The following is a 17,753-nucleotide window of genomic DNA, read 5'->3' on the forward strand; positions in this document are numbered from 1 at the left end:
TATTGAATTGAATCTAACTTTTGATTGGTGTAAAAGAATCAAGGTCTTTATATTGTACTAGCTGTTGTGCTTTGCAACAGGAAGGGAACACAAAATAGAAACATTTTAATCTTTACACCTGTTGCATATAATAGTTACACGTCCCCAACGCTTTTAGAAACAAAATTCAACTTTTATGGCCTTAATAAAAATGTTTAAGTTATGAATTTTAAATCTGGTAAGTAGTGGATACCACCATTTCATCTCCCTTAATTACATATCTTTTTATTTTTTATTGACATTTTAAATTTCAATTTTAAAGTTACTACTAATTATTAAATTTAAATAAATTTTTTTTTATTTTACTCTTTTTTATATTCAATCACAAATCCTTCCATCTTCAGTTTTTTCACTCACAATAAATCATTGTGAGTGAAATTTGTTTTGTTGTTGTTGCTTTTTTGTTTTTCAAAACTAAGTCAGCTGTTATAAACTTTAGAAATATTGCTGTGCCTTATCAATACAGTCTTTTGAAATATTAAAGAAACTATACCTATAGGTACTGTAAAAAATTGTAAACAAATAATTTAGCATTAAAGACAGCAGACAAAACTAATATGATTATAAAAGCATCAAGGACTAAAAAATGTAACAGCAAATACAGTATAATATGTTTCATTGCATCTCTGATTCTACTCTACAAAAATATCAACAAACAACTTAATATACAAACCAGTACTTTTAATAAGTTCCATCGTACATTGCCTTTACATTTTCACACTTACCATAAAGTAAACATAGTAACAGGTATTTCATTGATTTTAGAAAAGAACACTGTGTACTGCTTAGTTTTATGATATTTTCCTTGGTTCAATTTAATCAGTGGTGTGGCAAAACACAAATAATAAATTTATCAAATTAAGTAAATGTGAACTGAAAGCTATGTTAAGATAAAATAAGAGTATTTTGTATTACCATTCGATAATTAAATATAGTTACACATATACAACAGATTTTAGAAAACAAAAAATCAACCACGTACAATTTAGCTATTGATGATATTCTTTAGTTTAATTTAAGCATAGGTTTATCAAAACACAATAACTTAATTTACCTAAATATACATATAAAACACAATGTGATGTGCAAGTTATGTTAAGTTAATCTAACATATGTTAAGCTGTAAGAATTTATTTAAAGTAGCCTCCAAATTCATACAAAACATCTACCGTATACATTGTAATTTTCATACTGTTTCCATGAAAACATATCAATAACATAATTTTCATAACTAAGACGCAGAGCCGGAGTTGATACAGCAACGGTTATAGAATATTTTTTTTTCTATCAGCATTGACATAGTTTTAGAATAAATACCCCCTCCGCAGCAAACCTGCCGTCTTAGCGAATTTCCATTTGGCTGAATTGATTTTCAATTGATCTATTTAAATAACATTAGGTTTAACGAGTACCTAGGTTTGCTGCTACAAGGAAACTAATAAAGTGTGTGTTTTAAGTAAAATAATTATTGCTTAGCATAAAATGAATATATATGCCAAGTTTGATCTAAAGATATCCATAAACAAGCAAACTACAACATTTTACAATATTCTCCATAAGAATAACATGGGAATTTTAAATTGACAATTTTTTTAGTTTTCTCCGTAACCAATAACCGTACAAAAACACTTTGATATACTGAATTGTTTGTTTTTTTAAGCTCTTTAAGAAGGTTTAGAGGAAAATTGGAAAGTTTTGTGTTTTGAGGGTCAAAAGTGAGAAAAACCAATTTTTACCCCATAAAACCCCCCATAAAACCCTGTTCCCATGGTCCGATCATGCTGGATCGCGAACTCATTCAAGTTCATCCCGCCTTACACCTTTAAACCAAATTTCATCAAAATCGGATAAAAATTACTCAAGTTATCGTGTTCACGGACACACACATATATATATATATATATATATATATATATACATATATAAAAATTTGAACGAATGGTGTTTTTGGCCTCTGGGGACATCAAAATGAAAAAGTAAATCGGTCCCGGGCCTAAGTGTTACCATGAGACCTACGGTAATAGCTACTTCCCTATAGGGAAATTCGCTAATAATACATGATAAAAGGTTAGATTAAAATAAACCTACCTCATAGTTATGGAAAATATTATATTTAATGTCTTTGTATCAGCTGTCTGAAATTGTGAAATATGCAGTTTAGCTGTTCTTCTTGTTTACATTTAAATGTCAAAGCAAATGTAAACAAACATTGTTATTGTTCTCATCGCAGCCATGGAGACCAATCAATATTTACTTTTAAAATCTTCACCTCAGAACTTTTAAAGCCAAAGGGGCAAAGCCTACGGTCAGTATCGAAATGTGAATAGTCCTGTAATGGTCCTTGGTATGGTAATTATTTTTTTGTAAAATTTTTAGCCCAGTTGGTTCAGTAGTTTTTGCACCTATTAGTAACACACATACAGACAGGCACCATTAGATTTTTATATAACAGTATTAAAGATATAGATGATTTTATGTATAGTTTAACTTACAATTTGAAGAATAAGCATTCATGATGATAATGATCTTTTAATATGTCATAGCTAAGCGGCAAAGTGTGAAGATAAAATAATCTTATAAAAGTATTCAACGTCTGGGAGGATATTATCTCAGTAACCTATAAAAATATACTCCTTCCAACTGCAGAAATGTAGCCTAATGATGTTTTAAAATTACTTTGTTGAAAAATAGCCTAGTCGTCATTTTAATTCCAGCACAAACCTTCTGTTTACTTTTGATAATCTATCTATCTATCTATCTATACTATTATAAAGAAGAGGTGGTGTCTGTGTGTGTGTGTGTGTTTGTATGAGGTAATCTCAAAAACTACTGATCCGACTGGGCTCAAATTGCACACAAATGAAGCTACAGCTCCGAGGATACAAATAGAACTATTCCCGCTTCGATATTGTCCTAGGGCTCTGCCCCGTGGGCTTTCAAAAATTTGAGGTGAGAGATTTAAAAGTAAATATTGATTGATGGTATCCATGGTAACAAAGAACAAACCTACAAAGTTTAAAAATGTAAACAAGCAGAACTGTCAAATGAATTTTGTTTTCATAATTCCACACAGCTGGTTCAAACATCTATCTATATATTAATAGGCAAGCATGTTTCTTTAAAACCTTTTTTCTCAGCTCGTGTGCATCGTAGGGAAAATCTACGCATACCGTTGGAAAGCTATTTTCCTGTAGGTGTGCAGAATCCCTTTATAAATTTAAATAGGCTCAAAGATAAGCACAAAAAATGAGTTTAAAAATTTGAAAAAATTAACATGGATCTTATGCGTTGCTATGCTGGTTACGAAATAACAACGAAATATAAACAGAAAATCAAAACAAATGGAGGAAACTCCAATCACATGTTTTATTTACAGTGTGGGGTGAAAATAGATAAGTGAGTACATTACATATTTTTGGTCGAGTTTCGACCACTGGACGACCTCTCGTACTTATTTAATACGCAAGCAGATTTTTTGTGACAATTACTCCTCCGAAACTACTGAACCGATTGACATGTTTTTGGTGTCATTGGAAAGAGCGTAACGTGAAGTTGTGCAGGAAACTTTTTTTATAGGGAAATAATTAGAGAGTGTGGCCCTGGGGCCCTTTAAAGTTTTGTATTTCTCCATAAGATTAACATGGGAAACAAACATTGTTATGAAACTCCAGCTGTTGTCAGAAATGCTGTTCTGCTATTTAATTTAATTTGTTTACAAGGAGAATTGTTTCTTGGTGCCATGTGGTCGATGTGTTACACTTTTGCATATATTTTAAATGATATACACTATATAAAATGATGGTACTGTAATACATTAAGAGATATTCATTTAAATAATCAATAGGTACGATTGAGCCTTTGCCTATATGTTTCCTGGTAAGTGTGTTGTAACTGTTCCTTATAGTATATTATAGTATCTTAAAGTAAAACCAAATTATTCTTTTCTGCATTCTCACCCCGTAGCGAAGCACGGGCAGAGCAACTAGTATTAAATACTACACAAATATTAGAACAGAGAGGGTAAGGATTATAAATTTAAAATAATGATGTCACTAGCCCGAATGTATACATTATTTAACATTAGTTAAATGGAGCTGTGAAACCATATGTTAATGTAATTTGAATTTCATTAGTATATGATTCTTTCAGTTACTTCATTTGTTTATGAAGTCTCCCACTTCCCATTTACCTAGGAGGCTGAAATTCGGTACACCGATTCTTTGGGCATTAAATAGGAAAACTAAGTAGTTTTTATTCTGATCGGGCTTTCGGGCTCTGCCCCAGTGGCTCTGGAGTTTCCCATGTTAACCTTGAATTTTCATATTTAAAAGGAATTTCTTAACAGCTGTTTCAATTAAACAAGTTGGTTCTGTTCTATGATGTTCAATAGCATTACAGTTACAAAGGATTACCAACAGGGTGCAGCACTATTATTTTTTAAAATTTATGACTACAGCCAATTTGCAACCAAAAGGTGAGTGAGCGTAGCGAACGAACTTCAACCTAAAGGTAAGTGAGCGTAGCGAACGAACTTCAACCAGGACGTGATTGAGCCATGCGAACGAGCTCACTTGTGAAGTTAAACGGGGCAAAGCCCGCGGGTACAGCTAGTCCAAAATAAAACATCATTATATAGGGATGTTTGTGTACAGAATATAAATTTATGCATGGTGATAATTAGAATACATGTTGATGAATAAATATTGATAGTGTTTTATTTGAATTGCGTGATTGCTGATTTCAATGGTAGCCTGTTTGCTATTTCGTAAATAAATTCAAATAAAAAAAAATACTTCAGTATTGTTTTCCTAGCATTTGTTTTCAACGTGTAAGGGGTGTAGCCTGAAGTTATTTTGAGGATATTTATGAACTAGGCTATTTCATGGCCGAATTAAAAATATATCATTGAGTAAAATTTCAGTCCAGTTGGTTTCCTAGTTTTTGAACTCACCCATATGTTCGGTACCTGAGGTCCCGGGTTCAAATCCCGCCAATCACCAGTGAATTTGATCCATGTGATAATGCCGCAACACACTTTTTCTGTCCTAGCACGCTAGACACGAGCCCGGGATTGTTTTTCATTTTCACATTACTCAGGATAGACCTAGGGATTGCGGCATTATCACTTAGATAAAATCCTTTGGTGATTTGGCGGGATTTAAAACCGGGACCTTTAGACCTTTTAGGCACCGAAGTCCCGCTCTCTAATCACTAGACCAGCTCGATCCCCGCCGCAACCCACTAGGACTAGCCTGAAGTAATGTGCAAAACAGTTCTGGGTTAGAACTAGCTTCATAAAATATGAAGGTGGAACATACATATATAAAAAACCGGGACAAATACACATAGGCACAAACCTCTATTTTATATTGTAGAAATTGTAGTTTGTTGAATTTCATTTTAATGATGAATGTAATTAGACAAAATCATAATCAGGAAAATATATTCATTTGTGTTTTGGTTGTAGTCAGGTACATAATTTAATAATATTTTAGTAATATCACAGGTATTGTGTGTAATTGCGTATTACTTATGTCGTAATATTAGTTTATAAAAATAAACATTTGCTCGCTGTATATTTCCGGAATAGTCACTTCAAAGCATCAAGTTTGCAAACTTAAAGATTGTTTTCCAGGATAAAACTTCTTATCCTGGATTTTCTAAACATCCTCAAAGGACCACAAGTTGCCGATAGGATCCTCAAACTACCAAGAAATACCATTAAGGAAATACCTCGGTAATGTCTGTTTGGTCTTTGTATATTCCGGGTTTCAGTCAGAAACAAAGTGAATTGTGCCCAAAAATATTTACCATGTAAAATGTAAACAGGAGGTAAAGAAATCTTGCAACAAAGTACTGTCATAAAAAAACAATTCAATTAGTTGACATTGATTAAACATAAAATAGAAAATCATTTATACAAATATGACAGTACCGGTAAACAAAAAGAAAAATAATATAAAACTGTCACCTTACGTTAAGAAAAAAGTTCTAAACCTCAATTGTATGCAGCCGCATGTATTTAATTATGTTTCGATTGCTTTAATCGGCTTTAGCTATTGTTGCGTTATTGTCAGTAGTATCGATATTATAATGTACACAAACAAAATTGTAACAGACTAAATGAATGGAACACTTACTAAACAACTAGATTAGCAAAATTGAAAACAAGTTCGAAAGTCGTTTTGAGAAGTAGGTTTGGACATAATTTCGACCGTTTTGTCTCGTAGTCTCAATCTTGTCATGGACACCAATCATTATTGACTTTTTAAACTCATCTCAGAACTTTAAAAGCTGTGGGGAGGAACTTTGCGTCTCCACAGACATGTAGGCTATAGCAATTATTTTGTCTAGGTCAATATCTAAGCGGAAACAAAGCTCTAAACAAAATCTCGGTAATTTAGCTTTGGTGAAATTAAAGTTTAAACCATGTTTTGTAGTTCTTGCGTTTTCCTCGTAAAGACAATGAAAGAGATTTTCTGGTCCTATGAAATATACTATTTTGTGATGCCTGTTCATCACACGTGATTATAGTTTTGTGATAACATGTAGAGTAGGGAAGGGGAGGAGTACATTTGGTCATTCTGTTACTTGACTCATTTGTTCCTCAGCTGCTTCCACGCACGCGCAGCTTCGTCCGCTCTTCTTGATCTTCTTCACGTCCGTCTTTGTGAGTAAAAAATCTTTTAAATTTAAGATTTAATGACGATACACTGTCAAAATTTATGAACCTACTGTTTATGTGATCGCAGATTTTAAGATTGTGTGCTACACGTGCAGTAAGAAAGGTTAGGATTTTGTAATGATTGACGTTTTATTTTTTTAATGGTAGCCTACTTATAAGACATTGTTGCTGGTAGCAAAAATCTGCTAATAGTGTGGTAAATTATAAAAAAAATACATTAAGGTAAATTTTATTGAGCTTGTGTCTAATTTAATTACTTTATACCTTAGGCCTACATGTTAAAATTATGAGCTAAATTAATATTAATGAAGAATAACATGATATTAAATATGGTGGTGTATTAGCCGAATAAAATGAATATTGTTTTGGTTATGCTATTGAATTTATATATACGATATTAAATATTTATGATTTGTTTAGGAGTAAAAAAACATTCATAGCACTTAATGACAACTTAAATAACAAGACAGTAGACCTACATTGATATTTTAAAACACAAATAGTTAAGTAAGCAGAATTCAATTATATTAGTAAACAAGAAATAAATTACGAATAATGGATGAAGTTACATAAAACATTTCAAACAGTATATTTAATTTGAATATCATGAGTCCAAGAATCATATTTATTGTTATTATTTTTGACGTTTTAACGCCTGTAAATTGGTTGTACCACTATAAGGTTGTCATTTTGAATTTATTTATTTTAGAAACCAAAACAGGCCTATTGTTATTTATTACCTGTTCAACACGTTTAATCGTATGTACTTATTTAAGTATGACACACTTCAGTAAATTGTAAAATAAAATGTTCTCGATCATAATTCTAGCCAACTTAATCAATGTCAGTTTAGTAAATGTATCAATTGGAAGATTATCACAAAGCATGAGCTTAAACATGTTTTGTATCAGCCATATACATACGGAAGATATTTAATCGCAACGGATTTCGATTGTACGTCATTTACCTACCATGTATGACGATGATTTGGTAGTCAATCAAAACCGATAACATTTGACAAACTCCACCTTTTACACGTATTGCCCGTCATGTATTTGTTTACGGTCATTTTAAAGATATATTTGTCGTATATTTTTTACCAAATGAATTGACTTTCTCTTGTATCATGCTAATTAAATGAACCCCTGCATGAATGCTTTAACAATCAAAGTAAAACACTTGCTCTATAGTTTAAAACAAAATCAAATGGGTTGTTTTATTTTTACATCTCTTCAAAAGTAAATGACATTAAAACATACATATTTCCACATGGATGCCTTGCATTCACACAATACCAACCCATAAGAGTTTCACAAGATTTGTTTTTGTTTGTAAAAGGGTTTCCTGCAAAACATTAAATTTGTTATGTCTCAATGACGAAATGACTTTTACTGGCCACGAAAAAAATACGTCATACCAGTCATAGTATTGTTAATTCTTTAATGATTCTTCGTCATAATAATTTTCCATCACAAATGTAATTCATCTGGGTAGCCGAGAGGTTAAAGTGGTCTCCTGACGCTGGTTCGATCCTGATAAGTCAGTAGCTTTTTGATGGTTCGAAACCGGACTCAGCTGTTCCTGATCTTTGGACTTTAATGATCCTTACTGATAAACCAGCTGAACTTAGTCAGTAAAGCTACACAGTTATCTCACGCCGGGTTAACAACACGCAACTAGGTGGCGTCCCCATCTTAACAAAAATGATAATAATCGATGATAATATACAAGCAGTTTTAATTCAGTTGAAAACTGATAAGTGATTTAATATTCGGTGTTCAGGGGAGGTAGGGGAGGTAGTGGTCTAGAGGAGATAGTAAGTCATTAGGTAAACAAATAACGCATCAAGTAAACGTAAACCTTTTATAATACTGTAAAATACACTACCAATACACTCATTACTCACGATCTTATAAACCAAAACACTTTTGCAAAAATTATGACAGCTATCGTGACCATGCTACTGGACCAAATTGCACGCGGTTGGTACGAAATGAAAGATATTTTCCTGTACCATGGATACAAAGTGGATAATCCAATTATAAATTAAAATAGGCCCCAAAACAAGCACAAAAAATAAATATAAATTTGTTTAATAACATGGACCTTATGGGTTTCCATGTTGGTGACGAAATAACAACAAAATATAACGAGACAATTAAAAACAAATGGAAGAAATTCCGATCACAGGTTTTATTTACAGAGTGGAAATTGAAAAGTTTGCACAATACATACTTTTGGTCAAGTTTTAGACCACGGGGCGAGCCCTAGTACACGCATGATTTTTTTTTATCATTAAAATGTTTAAAGTTACAGTCCCGAAATTATTTTGGATCAAAATCTTTTATTTTGGATCAAAATGTTTTTATGGATCATAGTGGCATCAAAAGACTTGCTAAACCCACGAATCTTCAAAGCCAAAATGCGACTAGAATGTCCAGCTTGGAAGTAGTTCTCCGTATAACAGCTTGCCAAAACAGTAATTCTAGGTAATTGTGAGTTATGTCCGCCTTGTGAAGTCTGTAATCTACACTCCAGAACTGTTCCAGTGGCTCCAGTCACTCTAAGTGTTATCATAGATGTCGCCTGCTTATCACTGCCTGTGATTTGTACAAGAATACACATACAGGTGGTCTACTTACTGAAGGATCACTATGTACAATATTAACAATGAATCTCACTAGAAGAAATGCAATCGTGTTTCAATGTGCGTAATCTAGACATAGTAATAAAACAATATTACCAGCCCTGAAGTTTTTTTAATTCGTAAAAATTATTGAACGCAGTAGACCGCAAATATAGGGAGCCCTATATTTAGCAGCCCACTTAACAGATTTATTACACGTTACAGTTTATTTCTGTAAACCTAACTATTGTAGGTTATAGCTTCTATAATGAAATTTTCATTGCTTTTGAAAAGCGGATCGAGAGAATACCTATATTTTTTGTATTTGGTTTAAGATGACCTATTTTATCCTACATCATGTTGCGTCAAAAACAAAGCGAATAATTTTAATTTTTGGAAACTCCAAAATAACGTAAAACTTTGCCACTGAGAACATTTCAATATAATGACTTGACCTAAGGAATAGTTAAGAAATTAAACCATCATAGTGTTTTTTAAACAAGAATCTTGATTTTTGACCTAATTTTATTTCAAAATTTTAAAAGAAAAAACATGATGAAAACCAAGTTACATAAACCTAAAATTATCCCTAAGTTAAAGATTTCCATGCACATAAGGCCGGCCATAGTAATATTATTAAATTCCAGTTTTTGGTTTTAACAAACTCACTAATACAGTAACTACTTATGAATGTGATAAGCTACTTGCTATTGTAAAACTTAACGTGCTCTTGTAAAAATGGAGTTTGTTTTAAAAAACAATAAATTCTAATAAAACTCTCTCAATTAGAATCTCAATGTCAGTGATAGCCTTCGAACAAAGACTAGAAGCCAATACAAAGGGTTACTTATAAATTGGAAAAGTTTTTCTTATGGCATCTTCTTCAGTCACTTGTATAAATCACTTTGTCTTCTTGGGCCACTTTAGATTATAAAGATAAGAAAAGTTTAAATGAGGATTACAGTGTTTCAAAATCATAATTAAAATGTTAGAATAGGATAACAAACTGGTGTTTAAAGTTGTGGAGCTGGGTTCATTTTACACAAGGATAAAACATGTTAAAATTTTGTTGAAACCGCTATCTTATCTTGGATTTACAATTTAAATGTTAAACAAATTCATTTGATATACATATATTAGGGAAATTTGTTTGTGTATTAGCGAAAGAATTTACAGCTAGACACTGAAAAACTGAGTTCTTTACTTTATAGTAAACATATTAATAAACACCTTTAAGGAAGTTGACTTTTTGGGTGGTTTATCATACGCTGACATACGGTGTTGTCTAAAACGAAGATGAAAAAATAAGGTATTTTCGTCAGGTAAGTCAGGTTTGTTACTGACAAAAACTAGCTTGATATTAAGCCAGAGTACATTTTTGAACTAGCAAAGTGAACGAATATACTATACGTTAAAAAGTTTGTTTTACAGTAGGTATAAATTAAGTGAAAAAAAAATAATTAGGGTTTGTAGAAATTAAAATGTAATCACGTCTATTTTTTCAGACTTTGATTACATTTGTGATATCTATATAAATACAATTTGAGTTTTGTCTGTAAATTGCTCAGAATTATATATTTTTAAGTTATTTTTACGTTTTATACATTAAAGAAGCAGAAACAAGTCTTATCTCTATTTCTGTCTGTCTTTCTGTCTGTCTGTAACACACAAGATGGCATTTTACGCAATCTTCTCCATGAAAACGAGAGTACCTATCAAGATCCAAGTCATTTTAATGTATTCACTGGATTGGCGAGAGTGTCTTTAGCCATTAAAATATGGCCTCACTACTTTGTAAATAAAATTACGGACGTTCAAAAATGCAGTTTTGTGCGATTTTTGTCAAATTTTCGTTTAATTTTTATCACATAATCATTAATGAAATAACGAACAGCTGATAAAATAACGCTGATGAAATAACGATCAAGATTATTTTTTCTAGCTGTCACTGATATGTTTACAAATGTTGTTTACAAATACCGCAACCATTTCTGATCACGTTTTGAAAGCAAATCCCTACAAAGTGAGATTAAAAACGTTTTTCTTACATAACGGATTTAATTAATCGCAAGTGCAATATTGTTGTGTAACCGTAAATGAAATTAAATAACTAATCTTCATCCAGGTCAGGAACCAGAAATTATTTGTGTATGAAATTGTTCTTGAGTTTTGATAATGAGAAAAAAGATCTTCAATCAGTGTTGTATAGGGCTGGGACATTAAATGATCGTCGCCAATAGCTTATAAACATAGGTTTCCACTCATTGACGGCGCTTCAATGGCGATTGTGTAAAGTGTAAAGTAAAAAAATTACAACTGCAGTGGATGATTGTAACAGAGGTTTACGGATGATGATAAACTCGCTTAAGCTAAAGCTCGATGATGCAATCGCTGGACCATACTGCCAATAGGCCCATAGCATCTCTTGGGTACGTACGCCTACCTATTTGTTCATAACAACCTTTTCTACGAAAATCCTTGATACCGGTACTTTTCCATAGAATACATGGCCTACCTACCGGATACTTAAGAAATAAAATTACAAATGTCCAAAAACCCATCATTGTGTGATTTTTGTCACATTCAAGAAAATCAATTGAATTTACTGTAAGATCCCCGTGCGTAGAACGGGCACACAGCTAGTTTTAATCTAAATCAACTCAAAAGTATATTGCATTTTGCGAAGAGATTCAATATTGACATTTTTAAGACAGCGACGCACACTTGGATGCGCATTTTAGACAAAAAGAATTAAATATAGACCGTGTGGTGCGGTTACCATAGGTTCTGGTGCACACCGCTGGAAGCGCCGTGTAGTTACGGCATACGCGCTACGGAACTAAACGGTGCTTCCAGCGGTGTGCGCCAGAACCTATGGTACCCACAGCACGGCTAACGGTCATATTTAATTCTTTTGTCTATGTTTTATTACGAGTGCAATGTGAGTTTAGAATGGAGTGAGATGTTCTATGTAGCTTTGTTACTGACTAAGGCCAATTAAGGCCTGTTCACACCGGCGTAGCCAGACGTCTGCAGACGTATTCGGTGTATTAATACGTCGCCAGTGCACTGTTCACACCGCAGCTACGTCTGACGGCTACGTAGCCGGTGAACCGGCTGTTGTTTGTTAATTTTATTATATTATTTTATATTTGTTTATATTTGTTAATTTTTTAGTTTTATTAGTGTTTCATGAATTTCATGAAGATTACCACAGTTAAATTGCAGCTTTTATAGTACCCTGAAAAGTCTGTTGATTAATGTGTTAATGTTGACAAATATATTTCACTCTAATTTTAGGCCGTATATAGTACACCATAAGATATGTGCTATATTGTAATATAAAAAAATATTACTAGAAAACATGCAACAATTTTGCTCATCTTTAAGGATTACATAATAAAATAGTCTATGGTGTAAGTAAGACGTAGGCCTATGTCTAGAAATAATTCATTGATGTTTCATTAATGTCAGCCCACTATATGAACCATAATAAACAATATTAAGAGAGGCATTGTTTTTGATAAGGAGATTTGCAAGCATAAACAAAAAAATTTAGTGGACATTAGGTACTCGTATGATGAAGTATTATTATATTGATCATATAAAGTTGTCTTAAGTTTGTTGTGTTATAGTCTAATTTAAATGTGATAGAATAATGCGATTTAATGATTTTTTAAATGATAGTTTATTTTTGTGTTATAGTCCAACATTTACCACTTATAAATTAATTATTAGGTGGAGGCAGGGTGGCAGTGACAGACCGGTGTGCTAGTGCGCATGCGCGTATTCGGCTATGCGAGCTACGCATAGCTAGCCGGCGTAGCTGCAGCGCCGTAGCTTCCGTAGCTCACGTATTAATACGCTGGTGTGAACACTCTCTATGAATTACATTAAGAGCTACGTCAGCTACGTATTTCGAAAAAGTATTAATACGTCTGGCTACGCCGGTGTGAACAGTCCTTTAGTCATAATGGTTGATTTAAAGCCCAGTGAACAAGGACAGCTGGGTCCAGATTCAAAACTATAAGACAAATTATAGGTTTGTAAAATATTAGCTTTTTATCCAATCTTTACTTGAATAAATCTTTGAATAGTTTGATAAACACACCACGTGTGAAATATACCCGTAGAATTTGGGAATAATCATTGTATGATATAAATCATCTATTAATTAATGGTATAATATTGTTCAAGGCTAAACCTTTCAACGTAGGCAATGGCACTATGGGAGACACATGGATGCAATACCAAGATTTGGATAAATATTGGTTCACCTATGTTTTTTTTATAATGATCGAAAATATATCCAATTTAATGTAAAGTTTAGTTATTGTAGTTATGAAGTGATGTGTATTTGGTGTTACTTTGTGTATTTTGAGCGTTTATTTTTGTGCTTTTGCTAAACGTATTTCGTATTTGGAAGAGTAGAATGACTAGCCCCTTTGTGACTTTGAGTCCTTTGCGAATCCAAGCCGGTGGCGCCGGTGCCAGCTGGCTGATAACACCAGTGGTTGTTCCGGTCGGGGACGCGGAAAGGTCGCCCCCGGAAACATCACCCCCCTACGTCATATTGACGTCAGAGACCGGGGGGTGATGTTTCCGGCCGCGGACACTCAATTTCAGTATCGACGAGTGATTTTAGAGTTTGCGTATTAATTAGATAATTATATCCACTTATCATATACAATTACCAGATTTTCTAATTAGAATTTATGTTAACCGGATACGTTAACCCCGATCGTTTTCAAAATGCACACCCCGGAAAGGTCCCCCCCTGCCATGATCTCCACGGTATACCTGCTGTAGGGCTTGGGCTCGTGACTCGAGCCAGCTATTGTTCACAAGGGTAGAGACTGTCCCATATTACCACCGCTCGACTGAACTCGCAAGAATGGGAAGGATTTGGTATTATTACGCAAATGTTGTGGATATTAAGATAAATACAAATTAACACTTTGATATTGTGCTTTCTCTAGACATTTCCCCTTAATTTTATACATCAAATGATGTATAAATTACATATAGTTTTTTCCGTCAACGTATAACATGTATTTGAAAAACGTGGAAATGAAATAAAATGTTTATAGTAATAGTGACAGTTAAGTAAGGAATCAACTCGTATTAATATGAGCATGCTTCAACCACTCAACATCATAATACAGTCAGTACACACTTGACAAACATATTTTCACATTTCCTAATTCTTAAATTGTAAACATTGAGCAATAAATGCTGTATATAATTTTTATACATTTAAATAATTGTCTGGATTTTATGGTAAAATAAATGCATTGAGAATATTCCTGATTTGATATTGGTGAAGGACTCTTTCCCGTAAAAAGAATTTAGAAAGTAAATATTGGTTAGTTTCTTCGGCAATAAACAGGAAAAAGCTCACACTGTTTACGTTTGCGTTGACAGAGAAGCAAGCAACAGTGTCACATTCACTTTATTTCATGATTTCACACTGCTGATTTTAAATAACTAAATTGACATTGAAGTAGTACAGTTATTCCATGAACGGTCGCCCATTGTTTTGAAAGTTACACATTTAAATCTACCTGTAGTTCGCAGAATATTAATTCGTATAACTTAAAAAATTGCAAGAGAACATAATCCTAAGTATAGTATCCACTATTCTCAGAATATTGATTTATGGAATTCGTCTGTAATTTGCAGACTATTAATTCGTAGAGTACAACTGTATTTATAGCGGGAAGTAATTTTTGTAAAATATCTTAGACTTCCCCACTTCAGGTATCCCTCCCAAGAATACCTGATCCAAATACGTTTGTTTAACATAGTCAAGGAAAAGTTTAGTTAGTTATTTACTAAAGTCAGTTTCATCTTTTTAACATAATTCGTACATTAACATAATTCATAATTATCAGTGTTATCTAGCCTATGTACTTAATTAATTTGGAAGGGTTAATTTGTGAACAGAACGCCTCATTGAGTTTTAAACAGATTTTGAAAATGTTAATGTAATTTGTAAAAAGTATACTCTGAAGTTGCACTAACAATAAAATCTGCTCAAAATATGGTAGGGGATTTTCCCCAGTGTTTTCTAGATACCTGCTACACCGGTTTACATTTTTATAACCCTCGAAATTTTGGTATATCGATATAGACTACACACATTCTACAAACATGACATAACTTTCATGGCATAAACTTATAGGCCTACTTACACAGATTCGATTTCAGACAAATCTTGATTTTACCCAAGGGTAGAAGTATTAGAGATGTATAGTTCAAATCTACAGATTTCCTGAATACGAAGATCCGTTACGGTAGGAAAAAACAACATTTAAAATTGAAACAGTATGCGGACAAACACCGACGATCAATATTTACGCAATATTTAGCAGTAAACTACTTGTAACATAAAAACGTCAATGACAGTTTGAAACCAGCTGTTAGTTAAAACAGCACTGAAACGACTTTAAATTGTTAGCGTCGGCTGCTAGACTAAAAAAATTAAACTTAAAAAAATGAAATCATGGCATTGACATTCCCTTCCTTAGAAAATTATATTTATTTCAACACAAAAATCACGAAATCGCGAAAGTGGTTGATTCAGAATCCTGAAATGAAAAAAACTCTGTCACGTTTAAAAATATAATATATCACAATTAATTAATTGCACACTCTAGTGGAAATCGATGAAACCCACTCATATGAATTCTTGCTTATCCGTTTACTTTTCCGCTCTTTGCGTTTTTGTACATGCCAAGTCAAGTCTTAAAACATTACATTTAAAACAATTGTATTACATCTTCCATAAATTACAAGAAACAGTGACTCATCCATTTTCCTCGATTCCGAATATTTGTGCGCAATCTTGGCGACTTATGTTCAGTCTCCAGCATTTTGGAGGTGTTCGCAATTCAGACACACCCGTTCCCATAGTCCGATTATGCTGGTTCACGAACTCGTTCTAATAAACTTAGGCTGACACGTTTGTAACATATCTCATCAAACTCGCAGCGTTGTTGCCCGAGTTACCGCGCTCACGGTCACATATACAGGGTGTATTTATAAAGTCCCGCATGGGCTTAATATTTTCAAAACGGCAATAGATAAATCAATAAGATTTGGTACATAAACACCACACCTAAAAACAACGTTTTAAAGACTGTCAGTTTTCTGTCATATAATGGGGACATTCCGCAAGGAGTCAGAAGGAAATCTTAAATAAGAGCATAGGTTGATATTTACAGATAACCGTAGGCATATTCTACAACTTAGTAAAACGTTATTTTTTGTATTAAAGCCATTTTTCATTTAGGACACAAATGATTTTTCTTTTTGCTTTCTTTATTTGTTGTGCTCTTTGTCTTTAATGTTTACCAGGTTTTTAATGATTTATTTGTTGTCAAAAACAATTTAAGAAAATATATTTAATTATTTACTTACATTATTTTTTCCGTAGTTAAAATGACTAAATATTTGATTTGATAATTTGAAATATTATCAACATATTTTTCAACCTTTTCCCTTATAAGAAGGTGTCCAAACACTACCAAATAGGTAAAGGTACTACAGTAGCAAAATGTGTATTTATAAAAAGAATTAAAAATAAGAATAAGAAACGAAACACACAAATTTAAAGTGCGTAACACAAAAAATTTATCTTTATGCTTTTTTCTTCTTTTTGTGCTCTTGATTTTGATTTTATTGTTTTAAATTATATTGTAAATGAAGTTTGTACCGGTACTGTATAAATTCCTTGACACTTTGTAGAATATTAAATTGTTATTCAGTTATATTTTTGTATTTTCTTTCCATAATTAAAATGTATAGGCCTAATAGACGATTTAGTACTCATTGTGTGTATTTATTTCTCAATTTAAGTACCTGTCTTCCAAACTTTGTTACAAAATCCTAAATTTGTGTTAGCGAATTTCCCCTAGGCTATAGGGAATAAGCTATTACCGTAGTACTCATGGTAAGACCTGGACCCGGGACAGATTTACTTTTTCGTTTTGAGGTCCCTAGATGCCAAAAACACCATCCGTTCAAATTCATAAATTTGATGAAATTTGGTACAAGCGTGTAAACCTACGTTTATTCGAACGAGTTCGCGAACCAGCTTGATCGAACCAAGGGAACGGGGGTTTATGGGGGGTTTTATGGGGTAAACATTGGGTTTTCCCATTTTTGACACTAAAAACTTCAAATTTAGCAATTTCTTCATAAACCATTTTGTAGAGCTTAAAAAACAAATAATTTAGTATATTGAAGCGTTAATTATGCGCCTAATAGTTATGGAGAAAATTCCAAAAATCTGTAAATTTAAAATTTCCATGTTATACTTAGAATAAGTAAACTGTTGTAGTTTGCTTGTTTATATACATATTTTAATCAAATTTGGAAAATGCATTCATTTCATACTAA

The sequence above is a fragment of the Macrosteles quadrilineatus genome, unplaced genomic scaffold, assembly GCF_028750875.1.
Source record: "Macrosteles quadrilineatus isolate MER2022 unplaced genomic scaffold, UCM_ALF_1.0 Scaffold_2__2_contigs__length_208266976, whole genome shotgun sequence".
NCBI classification, from domain to species: Eukaryota; Metazoa; Arthropoda; class Insecta; order Hemiptera; family Cicadellidae; genus Macrosteles; species Macrosteles quadrilineatus.